The 25,743-nt window shown below is 40.5% G+C and overlaps 1 protein-coding gene and 1 non-coding gene across 9 annotated transcripts in view; both read right to left on the reverse strand.

Moving 5' to 3' along the window:
* Positions 1-25,743, reverse strand: part of Cdk14 (cyclin dependent kinase 14) — a 574,714-nt gene that overhangs the window by 169,453 nt on the left and 379,518 nt on the right. The window lies entirely within an intron of this gene.
* Positions 11,516-11,641, reverse strand: LOC115031188. Its single transcript, XR_003836808.1, has one exon.

The raw sequence follows: 25,743 nt of genomic DNA on the forward strand, positions 1-25,743 counted from the left end.
GAGGCTTGTGGCCCTACTCAGGCCGGATTTCTGCCTCCCCAACCAAAGCAGTCTCAGGTCCCGCGTGATTGGACTGCCTCTCTACACTTCAAGTACTGATTTCATCACCACATTTTTTTTATGCAATGCTGGAATCAAACCTAGAACTGAAAGTATGCTGAGCAAGCCCTCTACCAACTGAGCTATATCCAGCTTCCTTAAGAAACACATTCCACTTACAGAAAATGGGTTACCAACAGCACATATTTCACAGAACTGTGAGACAATGAAATATATAGCACAATGCTTCGTCTTGAACAGTTTTAGCTGCCAGAAATAGTAAGAGTAACTATAAAAAGTAGCTAATTTGTCCCTACATACTCTCTTTTGTCTTTAGAGGTCTTAGGTCCTGGTAATTATTTGGCAATTCTAAGAAGTCTAGTTTCTGAATCACATTGTACAAATATTCAGAAACTAATTGATTCTGTGGAGCCACCTGATAATCGTGTCAAGAGAACTATCGTGCTCATCTTGCTAAGAGGAGAAGGTATCATTTTGAAAGAATGTCATTGAATGGTTATATATGTTGTCAAGGACATCAGCTTTATATGAAGAATACCATCACCTTTATTACCAGCAAAAAAATACAAAAACAAAAAAACAACTATACATTTTCTGGTACTAGAACATAGAAAATGAATTTGTGAAACGGTAAGGCATTTATTATGAAAAATGGTAAATCACACACATTGATAAATAAAAACATTGTTGTGTGCACCATATTCTACTGTACAATAACATGGTGCTCTGGTGTAAAACATATAACATTATCATGGTCACAGTGTCCTTAATAGCATCAGGAAGTCAATAGAAACCAAAGTTTATGTGCTCCCAACAAAAACTAGGTATTAGGATTTTTTATTTTGAAGGATTTGGTGGTTTTATTTGATGAAAAATACACACTTCAAGTTTAAAATATTGATATGCCTAAGAGATCCTTCTCACAGCTATACAGCATCAATGTGAAGACAGACCATGGCAGAAGGCTCTAGAGGTTGAGGGGGATCCAGATCATTGATCGTGCACTAAGCATGCTTCTGGAGCAACCCGGAAAGAGCTGACAAGGAAACAAACTAAAGCAGATCCATAAGACCATTTGATTTTCATCTACACTGAGCAAAAATGTCATAAAGATCACAAGCACACACCTGTGTGTACTCTAAGTCTATGCCCATATGTGAGTTTCCATGAATTCCACTGCCATTTCTGGACACGTGTAAACTAAAGGATTGCAATATGTTTGTTTCTGGAGGAGAAGCATGTCATTGGAATGTTTGGAGTAAAAGACATATAATTCCCTAATCCCCATTCTGTAGTTCTTGAGTTTATTAAAAACACACAGGGCATATTTTTAAACTCACTAAAAGTATGTAAGTGCATAAAATAGAAAATGCACTCAGGATATCTGGCAATATTTACAGACATTGTTGATAGCCACATCTTGGGTTTAGAGTAGATGGTGGTACTGGCAACTAGAAACTAGAAATTTGGGCTTTTGTCAAACATATTGCATGCATGCATGAAACAATCCCACAACAAGGAGTGAGCCAGATTCAAAGGGCAAAATCACTGCTGTTTAGAAACCTCTAAATGATGGGCCTCTGTAGCTAGGACAACACAAACAACTACCAAGGCTCTTGACAGAGCACATCATTCAAAGAGACAGGAGTAGAAGCAATCCTGTAGACAGTATCTTGTCATCAGTTTCCAGCATGCTCCAGAAGGAACAGCTGTCAGCAGCAGCAGCTCTCAGCAGGGACAGCAAGCACTGGACTCACTGCATTGCTGCAAACATCTCAGACAGATGGCCACAAGGACCTCTGTTGTGGACCTTCACAGGTAGTAAGGTCCATTCAGGGGTGGGACTGCACCAGTTATCCATGTTTAAAAATGGTAAAAGCCATTCACACTTTCATAGCTCAGACATAGCACTGGCACCTCTGATCAACTGATGACACAATACGCCAATGGCAATGACGGCTTTAGATCTGAAGCAGGTATTCTTCCCAGATATCAAACCAGAAAACACCTACAGAGAAAGTACTGAGAGCAGCATGGAACAGAAATGGACCTTGCTTGCTGACACAGACACTTGGGAGGCTCACATCAAGGAGTCCCCCTATTGCTCCATTGCTCCTTCCTTTCTAAGTCAGCTTCTTCTATTTGTTCATTTTGCACCACAATGTACAATAAAAAAACTATGAGTTCTGAGGTTTAAGTGGTCTTTAAAATCATATAACAGAGTCATTACATTGCCAGATAATAAAATAGATTACACACATGGATTTCAAATATCAAGGAGTTTCCTAAGTGTTTTCACTGAATCTAATACCTTAATGTTCAAACTACCCTGTGAGGTTGACAACATGATTATCAACTCCATTTTACTGAGGAGAAAATTGGGACAAAACACTAAGAGATTAAATATTATGTGTGGCAATCAGATCCTAAGATCACAAATGAGTTACACCCTTGCATAGGGCTCTCTCTCTACACAGAAGTTGAAACTCTAATGCCATTCAGTCCATAGTATATGTATTTCTCCTGCTGATTGGTAGCAATAGCTTGTAGGAGCAAATAACAACCAGAAAAGGAAGGAAGGAAGGAAGGAAGGAAGGAAGGAAGGAAGGAAGGAAGGAAGGAAGGAAGGATAGGGGGAGGGATGGGGGGAGGGAGAGGAGAGGGAGAGGGAGACAGAGAGAGGGAGAGAGAGACAGAGAGAGGGAGGTAGGGACTTCAGTTCTTTGGCTATAAGGAATTAAGATACAACAACCACATTAGACAGGAAGAGAAGGCCAACCTCCAGAAAGAAATGCAATTGGTCAACCCACAGACTATAATCTTGGAAGATCCCACTCCATCTCTGGTAAATTTGTATGTAGCAATAGAAGCATTAAGGTATATCCAACAGATCCAAGATCACAAAGGAACTAAAGGGCATCGTACATGTTTAAATCCCAATGGTCAGTTTTTAGGCCCTGGAATCCCCTCAACCCGTAGTAAAAACCCATTTACAACCTCAGCAGCAGGGAAAAGTGAATTATTTTGTTCGCCCTATTTACTTCTTCATCGACGTTTTAATTTCTATTACACACTCATTCCTGCAAGGGCACACATACACATTATTAATTCATTCTTTCTCTTCTAACTAGACTGAGATCCACGTGAGCAAAGATCTCTGTCTTGCCCGCTAGACTACTGTCATCAAGTAAACAAATGGCCTGTCATCCAACAGGTTGTTGTCTTCTTTTCTTGCTTTGACAAAATACTCTGATAAAAATAACTTAAGGAAGAAAGAATTTATTCTGGCACATGGTTAAAGTCCACCATGGCAAGGAAGTCAAGGCAACAAGACCTTGAAGCAAGTGGTCACATCATATCCACAAATGGGAGGCAGGGAGTTGTGAATGTATATATGCTGTAAAGAACTGCATCTTCATTCACTAAGTCCAGGATCTCAGTCTAAGAATAGTGCAACACACAGTGGATCAATTAATATAATAAAGATAATCTCCTACAGGCATACTCAGAGGCCTAGGTGATTCCATTGTCTGTAAAGTTGAAAACACAACCCATCACAGTATTTCAAAGCAATGTGGAACATATGAGATGGAATTAAGTTATCACTGAAAAGTTGAGGCTTGGTGGATGTTCCAAGTCTCTTGACAATCAGTGGACTGGGAAAGCCAAATGCAGTTAGTTGTATTATTTATGTTGAAGATGTGCACACTGGGCCAATTTCTATAACTGGAATGCCTGACATATGACTATGCATTTCTATAATGGTAATTTCATTTACTTGACCAATGGAGTGGGTCTGGAAGTGAAAAAGTCATTATATACAATGACTAAGGAGGTATCACGTTTCCACTCACATTCCTTGCTGTTCTGCCACAGTAAGAGAAGAATGGCTTTAACTAGCCTGCTGGCTCAAGAGGGATGAAAATATGTAGGGCAATGCTGGAGGTCACCTACAAGTAACCAGCAAGCCTGGATTAGCCAACCTCAACCAGTGCATGAACACTGGAACAAGAACAATTGCTTGGAGCAATTTGAATTAAGTTCTGCAGCAGGCAGCTAACACATTATCATAGAATAGGATGAGTTCTCTGGGCTTCTAGCTTATCAGAGACCTATTAACATGGAATTTCATTGCACAGATATATTGGGGAGGAAAATTCCAAATGGTATAGGCAGGTATAAATGGTGCCTTGATAGTCCTTTTGTGTGCAATACGATGCTTTGCAACTACTAGGTTAAAAGCATCTTTTAGGAGAGAATATTGTAAAACTCATGGTTTTGATAAAATAACAAAGCCAACGTATAAATATCTATTTCTGAAATTAAGGCAATACAAAAACCGTGCTATATAAGATTAAAGGGAGAATTCAAGTGTGAGTTAGAGCCAGGAGTTCAACACAGAGAAGCCCAAGCCAGTGTACAGCAGACAATGGTTAATCATCTGCTTTCAAGATCTGAAAAGGCTAAAAAGGTTTTGGATTTCTGTAGCCTGGAGTTTCTAACTACTTGAAAATGGTGTATTATTGTCCATAATTCAGCCAAAATTGAAAATAGATCAAAGTCAGATCTATTTGGCGTAATTTTCCCTGGGTAAAGAGGCAGCAGGAGTGTTAAAGCTAAATACTATGGACATGAAACACATGAAGCTATGAGTCAGGTAGAGTTGTCCATACACAGCGGCAGCCAGGCTCAGCAGGCTGTGGAGATGCTGCATATGGAAGCCAGCTCTGCATGGAGGCTGCTACTTCTGCCTGTAACAATCAACAAACCATTCTTGTTTACTGGGGGCTTACTGGCACCACCGCCTCTACCCCATACCCACTCTTCTAAACTCTATTATCTTCTGTCACCACAGAGATGCTGATCAGTTACATACTAGCTATGATCTAAAAGTTTATGTTCCTCAATTCCTTCCATTTGTCACCCAGTTTCATATGTTGAATCCTACCCACCAAAGCTAATGTACTACGACATGGAGGTTTGGGCATGTGGTTAAGTTATAAAGATGGCACCATGGTAAGTAAGATTAATGTCCTTGTAAGCAGCTAAAAAGACCAGGGTTCTTCTATCCGCTACGTGAGTATCCAGGGCAAAGATATCTTCTTTGAGAAAGACAGGCACTAAATATGTCAGAGCCTTGATCTTGGGCTTTCCAGCTTCTGGGACTATGAGAAACAAATTTCTAGTATTCATACTACTCACTTTACAATATTTTGTTGCAGCAACCCCTGATGGGCAAACCGAGATGGTACTCTTCTGTTCTCAACATATAAAGCTCAAAAAGTACAGTTCATTATACACGGACAAACAGCTATTAAACTGCAGAGGATGGAACAGACCCCAAGGCTTGGAGAAGAGCACGCTGATAGCTTCTTTTCAGGTTCGTTTTGCTTTCTTAGTGTTGAAGATTTCAATTTTATTCAGTTTTTCTCTGCTCACCATTAATTCCATAGATTATATAATACATTTATCAGAAATACCAGTGCCTCAATATTTTTCTTAGAAAGCATGGTCATATATGTCTGATGTTTGCCAGCACAGTCTCTGGTTGATGCACAGCTAATCTAATTTGATTCCACCCAAGCCCTGGAATGGCATGAAGCTGGTTAGCACCACCACCCTTCAGTGATGGAAATAACATGGAAGACTGGTGTGTATTTGCACCCTGGTGGCCCTGTAATTCAGTGTGCCTTATCTCTGTGTACAAAGGCAGCTACTCACAGAACAAGAGTGCTGATCGAATGCACTAGTATGGGTCTTTGCTATCAGAACTCTATGCATGGTACACTCCTCTGGAAGCTCAGACAGCCTTCCATTGGAAAGCATTACCCATTTGCCCTGCCACTATCAGGCAAAATACCTGTTCTGAAAAGATCAGCAATAGTTCTACAAAGCTCCTACATTTAGGGAGAATTAGGTAGCATTCCACCCCCTGCTGAGCCAATAATGACTAAGGGATCCTTGTGTTTAAAGGAGATCTCTGAAAAGTCCTTAGGAACAGTATTACAGAGCAAAAGTATAAATTAAAGAGCAGAAAAATTTTCAATCAGAAGTGTTTTCATTGGCACAGGCTCAGCTGTAGGAGGGAAGTGGCAGGCAACTTGCCATACCATGCCCGGACACCGAATCATGTCCATCTGCTCAGTCCCCTCCCACTTCTACGAAAGGCACAGAGAGCCAGCTTGTATTTAGCTTTTTTTTTGTATTTTACATATCTTAAAACTCTTTCCATACTGCAGAAAACAGTAGGAAACTGCCATAGGTCAGTTTCTTTTGAAAAGTAGAATCTGTCTGAATAAGAAGCATTTAACTTCAGAGAAAATAGACCTATGTCCTTAAACCATTTCTGCTCATTACAGATGGATCCCAGCAGAGGAAGTGGAGAAAAGAAACATCACTGGAGACCCAAGAACAGACAAACAAGGAGCCTCCTAGGAATGCCAGCCCTTGATGTAACGGTTTTCTTCCTTATTTCCTGTTTGTCCTTTGTGAATAGGTGTGGTAGGTGTACTGAAGCCTGTCTGGCTTTAGGGAGATATGCTTCTAGCCACTGTCCCTCTGCTCCTCGGTAGCACTAGTCATATGATGGTACTTTAACAGTGATTTGCTTAGTTATGTTCAAAAGTCCAATAGAGGGGAGAAAAAAATGACTCCTATCTCCCCTACTCTTCCAAAATAATCCAGTTTCTAAAACTGGGACGCTCTCTGTAGACAAGGACTATGAAAGGCGTGTGGCACATGTGGCCAAGTTGGCTTTGCCGCAGGAAGGCTCAAAGAAGAAGTTACCTCATTCAAGTTTCAGATCACCCTTGAAGTCAGTTTCTGAGACAAAGTCCAAATCGTTTCCAGGTACTCACTAGTAAGAATGGTAGCTCCAAAGGTCTGCTTGGGCAGAGGAAGAAAATGCCAAAAAAGAGGTTGAAGGGCAAGGTGAGACCCTAAGCAGATTTCAGGCAATTAAGAGAATAATCTACAAATAGTAAATAAATAAATAAATAAATAAATAAATAAATAAATAAATGGAAATGTTTATGTAATCAACCTCATTGCTTAGGAAAGTAGGAAGATTTTCATTGATTCTCCTATGCATGTTTGGAACAGTCAGCCTTTAAATTCAGGCAACACCAAATTAAGTCACCTAGCCTTCAAAGGCTGTTGGAAACACCAAAAAAGTCAAGGCAAGTGTGAGGGGTGATTGGTAGAAATATGATGGAGCATTACATTTCTGCTGGCAGAGGAAACATGCAGGTTATCAAATATTTTTACCTTCAAAATTCACAAGGGACAAATCTTGAACCTGCAGACATTATTCTGTAATGGTTACTGATCGCAGGCTACATTCCCTATGATGTGACAATGTCATTCAGAGTGACAACAGCAGGGTAGGATATACATTGCTCACTTTAGGTCAACAGCTAGTTTCTAGAAATCCAATGTTCCATGGGAGGTTGCTGAGAGCCCACTCCCTATGCCTTTAAACAGAAACCATTTTGGTATGTTCCATTGACTTTTCTGAACATATTTCAAACATATCTTTGTTAATATATAAATCACCTGCTGTCATTTAAAAATGTATCTTGAAATCAAAGAAGTGTCCTGTGGAGTGTTCAGATACTTTTAATCTACCCGTATGTACGGAACTGAGCCTGACCTATATTCTATGGATCAGTTCTGAAAGAGTCATGCTATATTAGGAAAGAGTAACCTGCGAGAGGTGAGTGTTGCAGGTGGTACATGCGATCATTGTGTGCAATGCTTGGCTCAGATGGCAAATGGGACGAAGACAACCCGTGTGAATTGCCAGAAAGTGCAATTACTTTGCTAAGAGAGCCTGCTGAGGCTGCAGTCCCTACAGCAGTGGGTATATAAAGAACATGAACAAAACAGAGAAAATATGGAGTGCCTTAAGGAGGGGGTCAGGACTCAACACAAGGAAAAGAAATTAAGGAAATTTCACGAAGAACACTAGGTAAGTGAGGTCTAGTCAAAGAGGTTGAACTGTCAGGCCTCCCTCTAAAGCTAAAGGCTACAAGAGGAAGCAGTAGACACTAGGAAAGCCAGAGAACACATTATACACAATATGCTCTGGTAGACAAGGACATGGTCTAAGGAGGGACACGGGCTCAGTATGTGAATGAGAAATGACTGACAACAGCCAGCAGGGTTGCACACCTAATTTTAAGGAATAAAGGCTTCCATATGGACAAGCAACTAATCATAGACATTGAGACTAGAGAGGGCTTGTCCCGGCGTCCCAGATAACCAGGCGTCTTGCAAATGCTAGGCAGATAGTCAGTCAGGCTCTGGGAGCTGAGATGCTCCCCATACACAGGTTCCTCTCCCATTCTAGGTATATACTATGGGGTATATCTCAAATCACACTGTATCAGTGAATAGAAATACAGGCAGCGACTGCTGGGGCTGAAGAGCAATGACCTTCTGGTAAAGCTGTTTCAAATATTAACTTGTTTATTTCTTAAACATTTGCTCTAGTGGCAACATATGGTTTCCTAATGAGAATGAGGATACAATTTTCATCAATATATGCTGAAGCGCTAGGAATGCTTTGCAAAAGATTGGGAAAGATATGGGGTTGACCATTACTTTCAAGATGATCTCATGCTTTGACTGATACATAGAGGGACATTCACTCACAGCAATCTTGATTTCTGTTCTAGATGTCTTGGTGTTTCAAATTTCCCTGTCTAAATAAAGTATTGCATTACAAAAGAGGAAACCCATAAAATATAAACTGACTTGGAAATGCAGGGGGGAGAGAAACGGTGGGCAGTCTAATGCAAGCAAAAGCAAATTTATTTTGCAGTTAAATTCTGCCTCCTTACTCTCCAATTATACTGGGAACAGAAGGAAGAATTAGAACTCTGGTTCTAACATATGCCTTCAAAAAAAAAAAAAAGAAAGAAAGAAAAGAAAGAAAAGAAAAGTCATCATTGGGCTAGTAATATCAATTGAAGGTGAAGTCTGGTGACAAAGACAACAGAGAGAGGTGAACTGCCACCCAGTGTGATGTTTTAAGTCTCTAATACCTTAGCAACTTCCCAAAACGGCAGCAGCTTTAACACTCAAGTTTGGGTGCAAAACTCTTGACACATATGTAATTATAACACATAATAAAATGAGGTCACCTACACTGTAGTTCAATTTTCTCTCTGAACATCCATTTACTAGTCGCAGAATCACACTGGATGGCAAAACTGCTGTATTCTCTCCTGTGCCGGGTGAATTAACTACTTTTGACTGTGTTTTAATTACCTGTTACCTCAAATAAGCCTGTTACATAAAGTTTGTGATTATAACAGACACTGAGACTCTCTGAACTCAGAATCAACTTTTATTATTAGGTCTTTAAAAAAAAAACCAAAACAACCCCCAACAAAACAAAACTTCAAGATAAATTTAGGGGACAAAGGAGAAAAATCCCATGAGAATAATGAGACTCTGTGTGGTCAACAGTAAGATCTCTATTTTTTTTCCATTAATTAATTCATTAGGTATTCACTTTAAATTCCAATTGCAGCTCCCCCTCCTCTTACACAACCCCTCATATAGCCCCTCCCCTTTTCCACCTCCCTTTCTCCTCTGAGAAGGGGGAGGAGCCCCTGGGTTTCAACCAGTTAGGGGAACAGGATCCACAGGTGGGCAACAGAGGAAAGATCCCTTCTTAATGGAACCTGTAAAATACCATAGAAACTCAGATTTCCATCGGGATAACTTAGTCATTTTCAAAGTCAAAGTGACACTTTCAAAGACCAGGGACAAAACTCTACGGATTCACAAGGCATTGCTTTTAATTGCAAGGAGGGTCTTGCTTGCCTCAGTTTTGGAAGAGTTCATTTGGTCTAGCTCTGTGGTTCTCAATCTGTTGGTCACATGAACTTTTCACAGGGGTTGCTTTAGATAACACAGATATTTACATTATGATTCATAACAGTAGCAAACTTCCAGTTATGAAGTATCAATGAAAACAATTTTGTGGTTGGGGTCACCACAACCTGAGGAACTGTATTAAAGGCTCATAGCATTAGGATGGCTGAGACCACTGATCTACATGATTCTTAGGTTCTATTTTCCAAAGCCATAAAGCAAGACCAAAAAGATACATTTTTTAAACATAATTTGAACTTGTCCTAAATTAGTTGAAAATGATCTGGGTGGGGATGGGGTTAAAAATAAGGAGAATCTGATAAGAAAGAATCCATGATCTATGACACTGCATAAAAAAATATTGGGAATATGTGACAATTAACTTTGGTTGTCAGCTAAGAAACAACCATTGAAGCAGTGGAACAAACCTTGCCCTTTATCTATGATGACTGGTGCCTTGGGTAAAGGGTGGTGATCTAGTGGTACTGCTGATCCATGGGGATGAGCTTTTACAGCCTCCAACGGTCCTCCCCCTCCAGACTTCCTTTTCTCTCTGATTGGTCCTGGTTATGTCCCTTGGAAAGGCTGTTTTTCCATGCATGCCATTGTAACAGTTGGGATTTCCTGGAGAGGTACCCCCTCTTTCCAGGGGTGGTGGTACAAGATTGAATTAAAGTACAATTCTTCTTAAAGAGGCCACACGAGGCATTCCAAATCAGCCCAAGTTCCCTTGTCTCTTCTATGGTGTTTTGTTTCAAGGGCTAATCAGATTGTGAGGGCTCTGATGTAACCAACACTTTAGTCCTCTGATGGATTTATAGTATGATGATGTCATTCCGGATAGGACAGAAGTGAGACACAGTTACAGGAAGCAGGTTATAGGGGCTGTACCAGTGGGGGACTATCTCAGCTATGCCCTTTCTGTATCTCTTTGCTCTTTCATTCCTGTCCATGTAGATGTAGAGAACAGCCTCTATCGCACACACACACCCCTGTCAGCCTGATGTTCTGTTCCTAGTGTGCAGAACCAAAAAGTATGGATTAAAACCTCTGACATAGTGAGCCAAAAGAAACCCTTCCCATCTTAACTTGTTTCTGTCAGGTGTTTAACCCCAATGATGCAAAATATCTGATTCAGCATTCAAAGAAAAAAGAAGAGAAAATTGAATTGGAACAATAATACTGATCCAGAAAAGACTGGAAAAAAATAATAGTAAAGGAAGAAAGAATGTTTGTAAAAAGAAAACTATTATAGGCATTCCATAGTTTGAAAAGCTAAAAGAAACATTATCCATGTTAAGCAGACATATAAAAGAGATTCCACAAAATTTCTAGAAATGAAAGCTATGATATTGGAGGCGAATAATATGTTGGATGAAACTACTGTTGAGTTAGAGGCTGGAGAAGCAAAGCATAAGTAGGCTGAAGACACAGGGACAGACACACAGTGATAGGCTGGAGACAGACAAAGGGAAAACAGAAAAGAAAAGAAAGCTTGGGTGACATGTGGGACAGTCAATGAAACAAAGGACCCAACAGCCATGCAACTTAAGTTTCTTTTCTTTTTTAAAAGTGTTGGGTAGTACAGGGAGCCTTGTGGCTTTCTCCAGTAAAGGCTACTCTCTCCATCCCCTTGTCTAGGAGGAGCGTATCATCAAAGCCTTGCTTCATCAGACAGCCTTCTTGATCCTCCAGTTACCTTTCTGATCTGGGGAAAGAGAGTGGGATGAGAGCGGGGTGGGACTCCATGGCCTACAAGTCTTCAAACTTCAGAACAACTATGAACACCCAAGACGCTGAGGCACAAAGGTCTGGAGGAAAACACATGTCAACACGTTACAGTAACATCATGTAAAATCAGTGATAAGAGCACGTGTTAAAGGCAGCCAGAGAAGAAAGGCAAATCTATACTGTAATTACAGCTGTGAGGGACCATGTGGCTCTGGGAATCAAGCCCATCTCTGCAGCAGCAGCAGCTATTTTAACCATTAAACCATCTCTTTACCCCAAAAAATATTTTTAAAAGGCTATGGTAATAAGTTTAGAAAGGTTAGAGTATATACTATGAAAACACACAAAAAATCATATTTTAATATACCAGCAATAGAAAGTTATTAACCTTTACTTTTATTTTCATGTGTGTGTGGTTTTGCCTGCTCGTGTGTTGTGGATTGGGTTTATTGCTTATAGTATGTTAACTGGGTTCCCAGATTACATGGGAATTCGCATATTTTCATGTAAGACACTGAGAGTCCTTGCCCCCGGTTGGCTCTATTCGGTAAATAAAGTTGCCTGTGGCCAGTGGTTGGTCAGTGAAACAGAGGAGAGACTTTAGATTTCCTGGGCAATGGAACCCAGGGAAGAGGAAGGGCATTTTTAGAATCTCTATGCCAGGGAAGCAGGAGAAGAAAGCATACAGCCATATAAAAGCCAAGGAAGGGGTCTGGGGTAACAAAGATGGAAGACAGATTTTAGTAAGAAAAATTCAGGAGGATCAGAGAGGAGGTGCTAGCAACGTGGAAATTTGGGAGTGGCCTAGCCACTGAGCTGCTTAGGTCATATTAAAAAATAAGGCTGTGTGTGTGTTTGTGTCTTTTGAGAATCCACAACATTGGGGCACAGCTGCCAGCAGGGAGTTTAGAGCGGATTAACTCCTACTACCACCACCATCTCACCTGTGCTAGGCAAGGCACAAGAGGGAGTCGGATCCCCTGGGACTAGCATTACAGATGGTTGAGAGCTACCAGGTAGGCACTGGAACTTGAATTTAGGTCCTCTGGAAGAGCAAGCAGAGGTCTTAATTCCTAAGCCATTTCTCCAGGCCTGGAAAGCTGAGGTTTTACATGAATATATAGTAGTATAAATATGTATATGTGTCTGGAGTGGAACTTGCCACAGTGCTTATGTGGAGGTCAGCAGAACAACTTGCAAGAGTCCTTCCATTATGTGGGTTCATTAGACTGAACTTTAACCTCTGAGCCATTCCGCTGGCCCTAAACCAAAAATATATAATTATGTAAATATATTTAAATATGTATTCATAAAAATATATTTATAAAATATGTTACATATTTATATCAATATGTGTTTTACAGTTAAATATAAAAATAAATTTATTATATATTTACATGAGTGCTGGAAGATGCCAGAAGAGGGAGTCAGATCCCCTGGGACTAATGTTAGAGACAGTTGTGAGCTGCTGTGTAGGCACTGGGAATTGGATGATTCATTAAAATAGTTAAATGTAAATATAGTTTATATTTTTATATTAAAATATTTAAAATAATATAAATTAATTAAATATAAATTAATTAAAATAATTAATATAAAATGAAGTATAAAATATAAAATATATTTAAAAGATTTTATAAATGTATACCAAAATTATATCCTTTTCCCTTCAAAAGTAGCTATTAAGCAAATGAAAAGACTGAAAAGGCTTTTTTTTTTTTTAAAGTTTTTCGCGACAGGGTTTCTCTGTCTGTCTGTCTCCTGGCTGTCCTGGACTCACTCTGTAGACCAGGTTGGCCTCGAACTCAGAAATCCGCGCCACCACCGCCTGGCTTGAAAAGGCTATTTTAAAGCTGTTAGTCCAATGCAGTTCTCTAGCCAGAGCATGTAGAGACTCAAAACCCAATGATTAGAAAGCAAATTTTCAATAAAAAAAAGAGACAAAATATCTGAACAGAAACTTAAGAAGACATATTATTGACAAACATAGGCAGAGAAATTTCACATCTATGAAAGTCACTATTAGATAGAAGTGCCTATTTTCTAAAATAGAGATGTTACAGCTGTCACTCTCAGATGCTTTGGACAGCCAGTTAGACTGTAACTCTCTCACACTGCTGATGGTCAGGTAGACTGTAACTCACTCTTACTGCTGATGGTCAGGTAGACTGTAACTCTCTCACACTGCTGATGGTCAGGTAGACTGTAACTCTCTCACACTGCTGACGGTCAGGTAGACTGTAACTCTCTCACACTTCTGATGGTCAGGTAGACTGTAACTCTCTCACACTGCTGATGGTCAGGTAGACTGTAACTCTCTCACACTGCTGATGGTCAGGTAGACTGTAACTCNAGGTAGACTGTAACTCTCTCACACTGCTGATGGTCAGGTAGACTGTAACTCTCTCACACTGCTGATGGTCAGGTAGACTGTAACTCTCTCACACTTCTGATGGTCAGGTAGACTGTAACTTTCATGTCCTCCTAGTGACCAGATAGACTAACTCTTATATACCACTAATGGCCAGTAAGACAAAACGCTCTCACACACAGCTTATGGCTATGTAAAAAGGCATAACAACTCTTAGAGATCAGACAGTCAGGAATTTTAAAGTTGTCTTTATTTATTTATGTGTGGGTATGCATGTGCCAAACTACACATGTGGAATTCAAAAGACAACTTGAAAGAGTTTGTTCTTTCCATGTACCTTGTGAGTCCTGCAAGAACCTTTATCCACTGAGCACTCTTGCCAGGCTAGGATCTTTAACAGGCAAGATTGGATCCATATGATTTAGCATTTCTACTTTTACATATTTATTCAAAGAAAAGTAGATATGTCCATATAAAATAATTTTGCAGAGACACTTGATTTGTAATAGCTAGAAACAGTAAAACTAAAATCAACTTAAATATCTACCAGTGTGTAAATGTTTAAAAAATGTGGTATATCCACAAAATATAAATATATTAATTAATTAATACTAACAAGAGTTAAAACAAAATGAATGTCAAAATTGTTAGATCCTATGAAAGAGCCAGAATCCTGAGAACATGTAGGCTATATTTCTACAAGATTTAGAATATGTAAATTTATTTCTAGTGACAACAGGCTGCCTGGAATAAGGGGGGAAAGAAGGAATGGAGTGTAAACTTAAAATGATTCTGGTAAGCTTCAGGGAATCCACTAGAATCTGCCTCTCACAAGTCAAATGGACTCAAGATAAATACTGCCAATGAGCAGCCTGTTTCCCTTCCCAGCTGCCCATTCCTGAGGGTGGGATCTATTCCCTTTCCCTGGTCCTGGGACCCCTCCACCCCTCCTCCAACTCCCAAGACCATGGGCCTAAGAGTTTCAAATGTACACTCAAGAAAATGCTTTTCTCCCTAAACTTTATCTTCTGCCCCTAACATCCAGGTTTTCTCTCAGAATCTCCATCTATGACATCTCCAAAACAGTTACCCACACACAGGTGCTTCAGCCCAGCCTCACAGACTGCTTCAACTGTGCCTGCAACCCTACCCCCACATGGTCCCACAGCCTGGACAGCAGTGAAACAACAGCTCTTCCCAGACTGGGCCACATTCCATCCAGCTTTCTGCCCACACCCCCTAAACCTGACCTGGATGCCAGCAGGAAGTAGTCATGGATGATTATTGAGCCCCTTACTCATAATCAACAAAAGGTTGGGATGTTTGGTTTCAGACCCTGGGCAAGGGGCTGAAGTGCATGTTTTACACATCAAAGCAGACCTGGCCTCCAGGTTCTCCCAGCATCACCCTCAGTCCCTACCTGGCCCTGCCCCTAACCCTGAACTTTGCAGCCCAGGGGCTGGGCTGCCCTTCCTTCAGAGGCTCTTCCCTATTAAATCCAGATATTTTGGTCTCCTCCCTCTGTCTCTCTCTCTCTCTCTCTCTCTCTCTCTCTCTCTCTCTCTCTTTGTCTCTGTCTCTCTGTCTCCGTCTCTCTCTTCTTTCTCTGCACTTGGGCCCTTTCTTTTCATCCCCCTCTGCCCCACCCCATGTAGACTTCCTTGCTCTCAATCCTTGGGGCCAGTGAACTTTCCCTTGAGCAGTTTCCCAGTGAGCCTGCCTTTAATTTAATCCACTCTGGCTTGAAGGGGCTCTTTTCAACATAAGCAGTAAAGAAATAACTTATCAAGGAAGAAAGGATATAGAATGAACACATGAAATTTGGGGAGGTTAAATATAGTCTCGAATATCAGGACGGTTTTCTGGATACACACAAACACACAATCTTGAATATCAATATATATCTCACATATATAGCCATTGAGACAGGCTAACTCTTTGACAGGCTACACCATTTAATTTACAATTGACAATTATATTTCAATAAAGCAATTAAAATTTGCAAAAAAAAGTGACAGCTCTAAAATGGAGAAAATGTTGGCATACATTAACTCTGCATGCTTGTTCAAGAAGTGTTTCGTACACTTTAGCAAACTGAATGTCCTCCCTGTTTCACCTAGAAAACATTCAAGTCCTCTGTGAAATCAGTATACCGGAAGGAGAAAACAAATGAAAAAATAATAATGGAAGGGGCTTTTATATCTGTAAGTCGTCTCTGTTCACTATGGCAAAATCTAATACCCATCACCTTTGACTTTGGGGGAGGGGGTGTACATTTGTCAAGTAGGCATCTCAGAGACAAAATGCGTCAGTAAAGGAAGAAAGAAGGGTGGGAGGGAGGGAGAGAATGGGGGAGGAGAGCAAGCAAGATTGCTAACAAATACTTGAGAAACAAACACTAACCTCAATGCAGGCTGAATACATGTAGCCTTTATTCCAGACTTAGCTCAAAAGCTGCCGTGAGTACACAGGGGCTCTGTGTCCATGTCCCGCACTGGCCCATGTTTTTCTCACCCTCGATTATTCTGAGGATCCCAGTCTCACACCAGCCTCTCAATGTCAGGCCCTTTGCTGGCCACACCTCTAGTCAACAGAGCTCTGCAAAGTGCCAGACTACAACCTCCTGAGAAAAAGGACCACCAGTAGTGGCTACTACTGCAAAGTTCCAGTGTTCTGGCCTTCTCCTTAGCCTTTCTCACGTCCAGTGCTCTGTAAGGCTATGCTGTGACTAGAATGAGTGCTCATATAGCTACTGACAGTACATCTCAAGAAGTGCAGGTCTTTTGAGGAAAAGACCCATCCATCACTCCCAGACTCACTGGCTGAAACCATTAGATGGGATGTCTAACAAAATTAAATGTTTGAAATAAACAAATCAGAATGTAAAACTGTATTCATAAAAAGACATCAACCACAGATGACAGATGGCTAAAAGTTAGGGGAAAAAAAAACACATATAAAAATGAAAATAAAGAAGTTGTCAGGAGTTCTATTTTTCTCTCTCCTGTTCTCCCAGACTATCTTTATTGGGGCTATATTGTCTTTATAGAATTTTTAAAAAGGGATTATTGACAGGTGGTAGCTTGAAGGCTTTTTCATTCTGTACAGCTGAAATGAATCTGAGGCTTCTATTCATCTGGGAGAAAAAAAGGGAAAAATAACATTTATTCTGCTCCTGCGGTGGGTGGTTGGAGCTGAGGCGGATTTGTTTGACTGCCAATTACTGGTAACAGTTATCTGGTTGTTATACATTCTATAAATGTGTCTAGCAGTGCTCTGAGTATTTAGAAAATGCCTATCAGAACTTAGTGTTCTATGCCACAGGCCCTGGTTAATTCAGTATGTAGCTCACATTTCACTGGAGCATAGTGTGTGAGGAAGGAAGCCCAGGAAGGTCTGATTGAACACTGTTCTCCAAAGAAGCATGCTACACTGGCAAATTATCTGAGACATAAACAGGCTTCTGCAGAAGTGGGTGCACTGCATGTTGGAAAAGAAACTGGGCTGGGAAAGAATACTGAATCACAAACCAGCAACACTAGGAAAGAGTATGCTGATGGGAAGTGCAAACCAGCCCAATGCTTTTAGAGAATTATCTGAGAAGTATGTAAATGTTGGGGATGCACCAAGCAGTCCTAGACCATTTCTGCAAAGAAAATGTTAGTTTACAAAGCTCTGAGCATGACATAAGGGCTGACCTAGTGGGCTTGTTCTTTCATGAGAGTGAGATGTTGGAGAACCAACATCTTCAAGAGTTATAGGGATAATCATTCAACCACTGTGACGGCTACTCCTGGTTGCCAACCTGACTATATCTGGAATGAAATACAATCCAGAAATGGAGGGCATACCCGTCATTCATATCTTGGGGCTGGAAAACACAGACTTTTGATCTGTATATTGAGACATAGTAGCCATGAAAACCTTGGGACCAGGAAGGGTGGTACATGCCTTTAATCCCAGAGGACAAAGGCAAGTCATCCTCTGAATTCAAGGCCAGCCTGGGACAGTACAAGTTCCAAGACCAGGCGTGGTGGCACACACCTTTCATCTGAGCCACACCTTCAGCTAGAAGGACTATGGAAGAAGGAAGGCCTCTTTCTTTTCTGCCTGCTTGCACTTACTTTCCAGCACATCTTTTGGAATCTACTTGTTCAGGATTCCAGCTTATATAGAAGACCAGTTGAAACACTCTGCCTCCTAGGATTGAGCAACTACTCAATTCTTGGACTTCCCATTCACAGCTGCCCATTGTTGGGTTAGTTGGACTATAGACTGCAAGGCATTCCAGTAATTTAATTTAATCTACAGAGACTTTTCACTAAGTTCTGTGACTCTAGAGAACCCTGACTAATATACCCACACAAACTGGATTGACATGTAGCTTCTAAAACAAAATTTGAAGATTTATATGAAATGAGTAAGAAAACCATCCATGACTGAAATATGTGGGGGAAAAAAAAAAGAAAACAAGCTGAAATAATGCTTGTTGCACTTTTGGAAATCAGCAAAGATACTACCCTCAAATGTATGCTGTTTAGGAACTGACTGCCTGTGATGAGAGCAAGGACATGCATGGGCTTTTTATGGGAGCTACTAAGGATTACAGTAAAACACTGACCAAGCTTGGCTTCTCAATATACACACTTCTGAAATCTACTGGGATGTGGAATGCTTTTTAATTTAGGAAGTCATAAAAGAAGAGAAGATCTGCAGGCGTGGTGTTGAGTGCCAGAAATCCCACCTCTCAGAAGGCTGAGGCTGGAGGATCACGCAGCACTGTCACGAGTTTGAGCTTGGCCTGGTCTACATAGCAAGGCTACAAACACAAGCATCAAAAGACAAGAGAGGATCGAATGAATGTAAGTAGAACCGTTTATTGATTTAGAGAAAAAATAATAACAATGATGGGATATGACCAAATTAAGAAAGTGAAACTGGTGATACAAATGTTGATAGTAAGGGATTCGTGTCAAGGGGCTCGTGTGCTTTCTGTGGTATATAAACAAAAGCACGTGCCAAGGCCTGCTCCTCAGTACTCCTCTGCCCTTCCTGCTAGAGTCCAAGACTCTGGACAGATACAGCTTATACAGCAGGTGGGATGAAATATTAAGAATAATTCAAAGAGAACTTCTGGAGAAAGATGATTTCAGCCTCAGGATTTATTTTTAAGAATTAAGGAATGCCATGGGAAGAAAAACTCCAAGTTCTTTTTCATAATGAAATCGGCCTGGCTATGCCTATTCTGAGCACTGCCAGCAGGCAGAAACAAGCCGTCTCCAGCCATCCTGCTGTTCAGGGCACTGCCTGTCTGCAGGGTCCAGCAGGGTCCACCCACAGGGATTGCTGGCACGATCTTGGGTAGAGATGTCTGGATTAGTCTGTAGCCATCACTGCCTCTAGGACGGACAAGGATAAGACTGGATGTCTTTATGAACTACTTCAGATCTTAAACCACAGCCGCCCACATCACCATCTGTTGAGTGCCATGTGGACGAAAAAAAATGCACGCTGGTCCTAAAAATACTATTTGCCTTACATGGAACAATCCCTGCCGGCTCTGCTCCCTGGCCTCTGTTTTATATAACATTAATTAGAGATGCTAATTCTGTGTCAGAATGGTACTGCAGCCACACCCTGGAATGTGAAATCCTAAACCTTCAGGTTCTGCCAAAATGTGTCACTGCATCCAAGTGCAACAAATTCAGTTGGAATTTTTATATTCCATGGCTCCCTGACTGCAAGTCCACAGAACTGGAGTTGTAATCATTCCAGACACATAATTGCCACCATTAAACCATGCTATGTAAGCCTGCTTTTGTCACCTGTTAGTCAATAATAACATTATACGTATTCATGTGTATTTGAAAAAGAAAAAGCTTTTGAAAATTTCAGCGAACGTTCATGAAACTAATATATATACACGTATGTATGTATTACAAACTCTCTCTCTCTGCTTTCAGTGCAACACTATCAAGCTCCAAGCATCTCCCTGTTACACTTCCCTCTTTCCAGAAGAAGACGTGCTATCAGCTTTACTACATAAAAGATGTGTAAGGTACCCTAGAGGAGAAAGGAGTTTGGTCAGGAGTCCATAGCAGTGCACTGGCCACCTAATAATGTTCCATTTCCAGCACTGTAGGCCTCTCCAGCATCACGTGCTTCTCCATCTTCCAAAAGCCAGCCAAGGACACAGGCTTGTGACTCTTAGCCTCCAGTCTCTGACCTGCAGTTGTGGTCCAGCTCTGGCCAAGCTCCCGCCTCCCAACCAGCCCTTTGCCTCTCCTGTCCCAGCTCTGTGAACACCTCTCTTCTGTTGTCTCCATCATGGATCTAGGTGTTGATCGCTCTTGACTTTGTTGATGTTTTCAATTAGTTTTGCTTTCAATTGCATATCTCTTCTTTGACATTTATTATTGTTTTCTTTCCCATTGCCTTTGATTTAATTCACTTCTATTCTCCTACTTCATAGAATAAACACATAAATCATCGATGTCAAACTTTTCCATTTCCCAGTGTAAGCTTTTAATGCTGTAAAATACTTCAAAGCCCGCTTTAGCTAACTGTCACACATTCTGATGGGTTGTAGTTGGAAGAATCTGTTTGATATCTTAATCAAAGTGCAATGCAAAAGTTATTAAAGGCTGTTAACATAATTTGACGTTCTGAATCCTATGTGAAAGTTTACTTAAAACCATTGTCTATTTTCTCTTTTAGGCAGACAATCTTCAGGAATTTTCTTTGAACAATTTTCTCTTATCATGATCTTCTATTATTTTGCAGGACTCTGGACAAAACTCTCCATGCAACCTCTAGGCCACGTCCTTAAGTAAAGGCTCCTGAGTGCTGCAGTGGTTTTTCAGTTTCAACCAGGTGAATGATGGCAATACCCAAAAGAGCGAGAGGGGCTGTGGACACGAGAGATGCCAAGGCTGGATAATGTGTGGAGCACAGCCTCGGGACATTTAGCAGTTTGCATTACACAGATGAAATAAATCCTCAGTTTTCTGAGATACACCATTGTTGTCTCTCTGGAAGTCTACCACCTTACAGGCTAACTCACGCAGGCTGGCACCTGTGAAAATGAGAGGGCTCAGGCAGGAAGGACGGGGAGCTGAGGTGGAAAGCAATGGCGACAGAATGGGTTCTTAGAAAAAGGCATGGTGAAGTGTGGGCCAACTCAGCATCCAGTTTAGGAATGGGGAGATTTGTCTGGTTCACTGGGTTAGGCTAAGGAAAGGGTGATGATTCAGAATGATTCTTAAATTGCTGACTTTAGTTTCAATGGGTACTGCCATTTACTGAAATGTGCAGAGCAAGTGTGAGTTATTTCATGTGTGACACATCAGAAGTAGCGACTAAGAATGGCTACATCTTGGATTCTTATTAGACATGAAGAGGGTGGATTACTAAGTAGGCCACAGGATTGCTACCATGTGCTACCATAACATACTTCCTGGACTTTCTCCCTGGCCACAATGGAAGGCCCCAGGATAGAAGGCCAGTGTCTTATTTATCTTTGCATCTTGAGTCCTATTAAAATAAACAATCTTGGGTAGACATGTCATAAACATTTATTGATTTAATTTACAATTAGCATTAGTAAAAGAAATGCCAAGCTGTGAACTATGGAAGAGGCCACTATGGGGTTAAAATGCCTACCTAGGCAGCACAACTGATTTACATAACAAATAGCTAAAGGAACTCAGAAGTTGACAATAAACACTTTTATGGAAACGATGTTTTGAGACATACAGGGAACTTTATGACTTTAATTTCAAACTGCTGGAGACATTAAGACAAAAATTTAAATATGGTGGAGAAAGCTGAACAATTCTGGTGGTTCTCATGGGATGTTTCTGGAAAAGCTTTTTTTACCCTAAATGTTCATTTGCATGGTAGGGGCAGGAATCAAAAAGGTGGGATTTGGGAGTCTCCAAAGATTATCAGTGAAATTTCATTTTAAGGAGGAACAAAAATCTTCTGCTTCTGCTTCTCTTCTTCTTCCTCTTCCTACTCTTCTTCCTCCTCCTCCTCCTTTTTAAAAATTTATTACGTATTTTCTTCATTTATATTTCCAATGCTATCCCAAAAGTACCCCATACCCTCCCTGCCCCCACTCCCCTACCCACCCACTCCCACTTCTTGGCCCTGGCGTTCCCCTGTACTGGGGCATATAAAGTTTACATGTCCAATGGGCCTCTCTTTGCAGTGATGTCCGACTAGGCCATCTTTTGATACATATGCAGCTAGAGTCAAGAGCTCTGGGGTACTGGTTAGTTCATAATGTTGTTCCACCTATAGGGTTGTAGATCCCTTCAGCTCCTTGGGTAATTTCTCTAGCTCCTCCACTGGGGGCCCTGTGATCCATCCAATAGCTGACTGTGAGCATCCACTTATACTCTGGTTTCTCTTCAGATCATATAAATCTTTCACCTTTTACTCCTTCTTGAAAGCTAAGGATACTCTAACCTCATTCTATAGGTGAAGAAAGTGAACTCTACTGTTCTTTAGTAAGATTTCTCTTTTAAAATGCTTATTACCATATTTACAGATTTTTCATCTCCTGGAACTATGAACTTCATACCTTTATAATAAATGGTCAAACTGCATCAGTTTTTCCCCTTTGGCTTTAACATCGCATAACACATACAACAGGCCCTTCTAATATCTCTATCAGATTAAAGCTCTTGACAGCATATTATGGCCATGTTATTTTAATAGAGATAATGCATTATATCCAAGTCAGCCAACTTTGCTCCATGAACATGGCCAGGAGAACACACAAATTATTGGGTATATCCTAATTTTCCTCCTATGCATTTAGTAGGATTGCATACTAATAGGAGTTGGACAGAGGATAAAAAGACATGAATGTTTAACTCTGAGAAAAATACTGCCTTAACCAATAAAAGAAAAACCAACAAGTGGAACCATTATTGGAGGTTCCTTCAAGGTTATTTCCATTTTCATTAGATCATTTATTCAGCAGGTCTGGCTACAACATGCCATGGAGAGAATTTCATCATTAGATTTATTTTTTACCTACCCAGTAAATGTTTTATCTTTCATCCAAACTGACAGGCTGGTATTATCAAAGCTACATAACCTGAGAATCATTAGCCAGGGTAAAATTTCTTTTTTTCATTATTTTATTTTATTTTTTGGTAGAACACACAGACCTTAGGGGTAAGCTATCGGCCAAGATATGCCTTCAAATTCTTACCCGGCTTCCCGTAGGGAAGAAAGGAGGTAATTAATCTGTCATCCTAGATGTCGTACTGTGTCTCTACAGTATTTAAAAGCCGATTTCACTGCGATAAAATTTTGTCATAAATAGAGGAACTAGGACAAAAGAAAAGGGACTGAAAGGGAGGCATTTTTAACCAAAACTTGCTCAACAGCATACGAGGGAATATTAATCTGAAGAGTTTTCAGATCTCAAGACTGTAAGAAAAATCTATAGCAGCCAACTGACTGAAGCAGTATTTCTGCTTGCTGATTCAGTTACATATTCTGAAAAAGAATCTGGGTTGAAGAGATTTAGAAACCAGTTGGTTTTTCAATGTGTAATCCGCTCAGCTAATATGCTGATCTGATGGCTTCCTGAAGCACATAGCAGCATTCTGAGTCAGTCCCTTCCAGTTACTCTTTAAAAGATGCTACTAAACATGGTGGCAATGTGGAAATGCCACTCATTTCCAGGGTTTAGAAGACATTGATTCCATGCCAAGCTTATCATATTTTATCTATCTCTTGCCCCATGCTGCCTCAACATTTTCAAAACTTTATTATTATTATTATTAATTATTTTCAAAGGCAGAGTCTTACTAAGTGTCTCTGGCTGGCCTGGAACTTGTTGTGTAGACCAGGCTAGTCTGGAAGGCACGGAAGTCCTGCTGCTTCTGCCTCCAGAGTGAGTGCTGGGATTGCCATGTGTAACACAGTGTGGTTCCTCTTGAGTCATCTTCAATCTCAGAAACAACAGGCTGATGGATAAACAAGTTTATGACTTGGGACTCAAACTGTCCCCAAGCAACAGGAGCCTGGAGGCTCTTATTCACCACCATAAGGCTCCACTGTAGACTATAAGTAATCATCTCATAAGAAACGGAGATGCCAGGGCTGACTTCTTATGAACACTTTGTAGAGCCAGACAGATCATTAGACCATACCATGACCAGCTAAGCATTCCTCTCTGCTCTGCCCTGACTCTCTCTCCAAGCGCACATCACTGCCTGGAAGAGGACTTGTGGCTGCTCGACTCACCACATGTGTTCTTCTTTCCCCATTCTCTAAATCTGTTTTCCACAATTACTCATCTCTTAATTAGCCTGTTGCCAAGGCCTGGTTGAGCCTGTTAGGAATGTAGAGGTGGTGTTTTTGACAGAAAAACTCCAGCAATAGTTGGAGAAAGAACCTCTTAAGACAATTTTTCATCTTTTTATCTTTTTGAAACATGTCCTAAGTATTGCTGAAGGCTGTTCTGAAGCGCAGAACAACCGCCAAAATATCAATCAGTGTATGTGGAAGGAATAAATAATTCAGTCACAAGAGCCACATCTTAAAGGCAGACTAATACTATTATGAATCTCAACGCAGCCACGCCCCTTCTAAAGTCTGATGGGACCTCAGTGCTATAAGCACAAGGCCTGGTACACCAGGCCTGGCTGACATCAGCAGAGACAGCATACACTGAATGGGTGTCATGGAGAAGCACAGAGTGACTGCTGCTTGGGAGGATCACATGAGAAGAGCTAGGGAGATACTGACAGGAAGGTTGACGTAATCTACTGAAGACACGTCTTTGATCTGGACACAAGGCTTTGAGCACTAAACACTCTATATTTGTCAAACTCAGGTCTTGAGCTGTGGGCATAGCAAGCGAGTCAAAAACAGTTCTCAAACATTATTCAGCGCAGTAACTTTTGAGCAAATGGATTGCAAGCAGTTGACTTATGAAAACAAAACAACCCCCTAAATTAACCCTCCAGCTTGGCTTTTCTTTTCTTTTTTTTTTTTACAACATTTTCATAAACAAAATAAAATAGAACTCAAATATATATATATATATATATATATATATATATATATATATGTATGTATGTATCTTTTAGGGAAATCAAAGCTATTTGACTTGTGGAGCTCATTCATTAGTTTTTAAAACTGCTAAAAGGATAAAGTTTTGTACAGAATTGCAGTCCCAGTATTTATAATATAGAGACAACAAGGTCAGTAGGTCAGTTTGAGGCTAGCTTTCTATACCTAAGACCCTGTCTCGAAACAAACTAACAAAACAACAAAAATGCTAAAACAATAGTAATGGTAATCCAGTATCTCTACGGGTCAAAATCACTTGTGTTTGAAAGAAATAGGTCAATTCTGATCTTAAAACTCCAAGGCAAAGCACTATTTTTCTATTAATGTTACTGAGTTTTGTGCTGAGGGACAATGTGGCCAAGCATCTTTTGGAGGTAAGGGTGTTAGAGGAAAAATGAATGTTCCATTTCAGCAATTCACACCAAGTTAACCACCAAGGAAGAAAAATCATCAGTAACGTCCTCCTATCTCAGGCCCTGTCCCGAGCACAGAGAATAGAGGTGTATTATTACTACTCCTATTTATTACTGTTAATTATTACTAAATTTATTTATTTAGTGTATTCCAAAGAGGGAACATGAACTTTCCAAGCAGGA

Source organism: Mus caroli, chromosome 5, assembly GCF_900094665.2.
Source record: "Mus caroli chromosome 5, CAROLI_EIJ_v1.1, whole genome shotgun sequence".
In the NCBI taxonomy this organism is placed as follows: domain Eukaryota; kingdom Metazoa; phylum Chordata; class Mammalia; order Rodentia; family Muridae; genus Mus; species Mus caroli.